Source organism: Mus caroli, chromosome 2, assembly GCF_900094665.2.
Source record: "Mus caroli chromosome 2, CAROLI_EIJ_v1.1, whole genome shotgun sequence".
NCBI lineage: Eukaryota > Metazoa > Chordata > Mammalia > Rodentia > Muridae > Mus > Mus caroli.
The window spans coordinates 170,231,449-170,235,699 of NC_034571.1; the positions used below are offsets into that span (position 1 = coordinate 170,231,449).

A 4,251-nucleotide genomic window follows, 5' to 3' on the forward strand; every position below is an offset into this window, starting at 1 on the left:
TTTTTTTTTCTCTCTGTGTGTGTCTATGTCTCTGCTATGAGTAGATGTGTAGGTAAGAGAGCAATGGACGTTCAACCACTTTTACCACATAGGTTTGAGGTATCAAACTCAGCAAACACCCTTACACATGACACAGAGTCATCTTCCCGGGTTCCAAAGACATTCTAAAGGGTAATGTATATTTTACAAACCCAGCCCACAGTGGGAACACAGGGTTCCTTATATATGGATACAAAAATCAGTTGTCAGGAAAATTTGTCAGGCTGGTCTATATTTCAGAGTTTTGGCCTCTCAGCTCCAAGGGAGGTTTTTCCAGGCATTCCACAGAAGTCTACTGAGTGTACTTGTACTTTGTCTCCAGCATTTCTACTTAGGATAGCACTNGGAGTTGCAGGACAGTCAATGGCAGCATCTATGGTGCACCATCTTTCATCCCAGGTGCTCTAGAATGACCTCCAAATTCTTTCCCATTTCCTGCCTCAGCTAAAAGCATTATTAGCAATGCAGAAGAGAATCTGGGTAAAACCTACTTTCCCCAAATGTTAAAAAAATCACTTTTAAAAAATAGCAGTGGCACACGACCTTATACCCAGTCTAATCTGAAGATTCAAGTATCACCATTCTAACTGCTATCCACCTAAAGATGTCTGTAGCAACAGCCACAAAACTAACTTCTTAGGTAGTTAGTTCTTAGTATGAGCTATTCTGAACTGTGACAGATGGCCACAGTGAAACTCCTACAAGCATGCCATAGCAATTCCAGAAAANCAGTCATGACTCGTAATACCCAAGTGCACATGTACATTTTCCCCTATTCATGAAACATGTTTTTTAAAACTTTAGTTTTCCCTGAACGGGTTCTCATGTAAGGATGAGCTTGACCTGAGTGCTGGGATGCTAGAATGACAGGCATACCTTACCTGACACAAGCAATGGTGGGGAAAAAGCCTAGGGCCTGAGAACTCTACTGACTGGAACAAGAGTTACAGCCTCCAGTGCCCCCAAAGCTAATTTTGAAGCAATTCTAACTTGTTAGAAATTATATCCAGTATTGTAATACAGATTGTTTGACCCTAACTCAGACTATTACTTCTGACAGGTTAGGTCAGTTTATCATTATTTATACTTTCTATTAAACATCTTCTGTTAAGTGAAAGGGACTGAGCTAACACTGTTTATGAAAAATGAAAATGCATCAAGAAAAGGCTCTTTTACAACTCAGTCTTAATTCCCACACAGTAAATTAAGTTTATATAAAATTCAGCTTCTTCAGAAATGAGAAGCTTCCTCTCCTGACCTCAGTGGGAGCAGCTTGCTGTCCATGTGACCCTTACCCAGCAGGCTCTAATGCCTGGCTCTTGTCATTGAGCCCTAAGATCTTCATCGGCAAAACCTGTCTATCACACATGCTGATGTGTGAGAGATAAGAAGTCCAGTTTTCATTTCTCTCAATGTCTACTGCTCAGCAAAACAAATGCTATTTACCAAATCACAATGTTATTAAATCATTCTGGCCAGGTCAAAAAAAACTGAAGAAAAGAAACATGAGGAAATCATAAAAATAAATAAATACATACCTCACATGAGAGCCGGGCATGGTGGCGCACGCCTTTAATCCCAGCACTTGGGAGGCAGAGGCAGGCAGATTTCTGAGTTTCCAGCCTGGTCTACAAAGTGAGTTCCAGGACAGGCAGGGCTNNACAGAGAAACCCTGTCTCGGAGAGAAAAACAAAACAAAAACAAAACCTCACAGGACAAAAAGCAGCACTGTCAAGAGAAAAACCACTGTCACAACTGATGTTCCAGCCAGGCCTCCAAGTGTCTCTGTATCCTAAATTCTTTTCCTTCTAGTTAAAAGGTACAGGCTTTTAAGTTTGGTACCAATGCAGGGAAGAAATTTAAAGTTTACTGGTGGCCAGGTACTAGAAACCATGTAAGACTAGCCTTGTTTGGAGTAGAACATCAAGTCTGTCTGTCTATCTGTCTGTCTCTGTCTCTCTCTCTCTCTCTCTCTTGGTTTTTCGAGACAGGGTTTCTCTGTGTAGCCCTGGCTGTCCTGGAACTCACTTTGTAGACCAGGCTGGCCTCCAACTCAGAAATCCACCTGTCTTTGCCTCCCAAGTGCTGGGATTAAAGGCGTGCGCCACCACTGCCCAGCGAACATCAAATCTCTTAAAGCAGCTACCTGTGCTTGCTTCGGCAACACATACTAAAATTAGAACGATACAGAGAAGATTAGCATGGCCCCTGCACAAGGATGACATGCAAATTCATGAAGCGTTCCATATTTAAAAAAAAAAAAAAAAAAAGCAGTTACCTAAGTGGAGTGGGTTCCCCTCCTGTCCCTTTCACATTCCCAGAGACGGTGGGCTTTGTATGGGGAACTGCTGCTCTTAAGGTCAGCAACAGAGCATCACATTATATACTGACCAGGAAACCAGGCATCCAAACTGTGTGCCTAGGCTGACTATGGCTTGGAGGGTCCTTTTTAGTGTTTCCAGGACAATCCTGCAAGCAAAGGATATGGGATTCCTGGGATGTAGAGCTCATATTTATTTCCATATTTATGCTCCAGATTATGTCAGCATTACTATCTTAAGTCCCACTGTGTACAATGAAAGCATATTACATACTAAAGTACAATCCTGTTGCCTGCCCTCTGTAGATACCTTCAGCTAACTGTGCCACTGTCCTAAGCATCATGGCAATGGCAGATCCTAACACACATCTGAGGAGTATAGATTGAATGAAATAGTACCCATGTCACTAAATCATTTGTTCTATACCTTTCCTCAAAGGCAAGAAACTGATCAAGCCAATAAAAATAGTTCAAAGATAGCATCTCATAGTATAAAGGTGTTATTCTAGGTGTTTAAAGTCAAATATTCTTTCCAACTCATTTCAACAAAAACAGCAATCTTTTTTGGGGGGTGGGTTGGGGGAAGAGTAATATAAAGACAGGGTTTCTCTGTGTAGCCTTGGCCATCCTGGAACTCATAGATCCACCTACCTCTGCCTCCCAAGTGCTGGGACTAAAGGCATGTGCCATCATGCCCGGCAATAAGAACACTCAAGGCCATGCCTCGTGGTGCTTGTTATTAATCCCAGCACTCAGGAGGCAGAGGCAGGCTAGTCTGGTCAACATAGTACCTAACGGGACAGCCAGAGACACAGCAAGACCTTGTTTAAAAAAACACCAAAAACAGAACGAGCACTTCCAATTGTTACTAACAGTAAATGGTAAAAATGGATAGTTTGACAGAGCTGTCTGCACAGCACTAAGGTATCANATGCCCCTTGACTGTCACTGGAAAGTCACTCTTTTAGAGGCTAACCTATAGTGATGTGACACTTGAAGCAGAAACATGTGGAAGAAAACAGTCATTGTGGAATAAACAGATGTACAAAAGCATAAATGTTATTTTTTTCATTAAGTTGTCTTAGACTTTGAAAATGTTTCTGTTAACATAAGGGCACATGAGTTCAACTGAAAGTGTTCTACAGTGAGTAAACAGCTTAAATGTATCGGCTGTAAAATCAAACAGTCAGTACTCATAAAGGCTCTTCAGTGTCACCAGGAACTTTTTAGTATAAAGACCCTGGAGTTTGGTTTGGGGACTGAGCACAGAGCTTTCACAACTGCTGTCTGTCTGTCTGTCTGTATAAAGCACCCTTTCTATCTAGCTAAGATTCACAAGGGCCCTAAGTAGACCCAATTGGATCCCATCCCTTCCCTCCTAATTCAGCCATTACTCTGAGGAGGCTGTAAAGCTTGCTACCTAAGTTCAGGCCAAAGCCCAAGAGGCTCCCGAAACTCAAGTAAGGAGCTGTGTTTCAACTGCAGCCTTCCTTTCCTTCTCTAAGATTCGTAGGAGACAATACATGGGTCCCCGTCCCGTCCCCCCCCCCCTGTCCTTTGGTGGGTGGGGAAGGGTAGGATAATGAAGTCCAACACTGAATTCTAGCAGGGCTTCCTGTATTGTCTATTGCAGCTCAGCTGAACTCTATTTCAAGCCAGTTAGAGCAACAACACCCAGTACTTCCTAGACATTAACACAAATTTAAACAAGCAACAAGAAGGCTACTTCAGACCCAAACATATGCTTTTAAATTACAATTTAACAAATCCTGACAGTGCCTACCAAGCTTCTCAGGGGAAGGCTGTCTGGATATAGGCTCCTAATTCCTGCTCCTGTTTCAATAAACAGCACTTTCTATCTCTAACAGTCAGACAATATCTAAGAATAAACT

General features: G+C 42.3%; 1 protein-coding gene and 1 non-coding gene across 2 annotated transcripts in view; one reads left to right on the forward strand and one right to left on the reverse strand.

Moving 5' to 3' along the window:
• Dido1 (death inducer-obliterator 1) overlaps positions 1–4,251 on the reverse strand; it is a 45,518-nt gene that overhangs the window by 38,824 nt on the left and 2,443 nt on the right. The window lies entirely within an intron of this gene.
• On the forward strand, positions 2,191–2,292 carry LOC115030579. Its single transcript, XR_003836151.1, has one exon. It is a non-coding gene; the product is annotated as a U6 spliceosomal RNA (small nuclear RNA).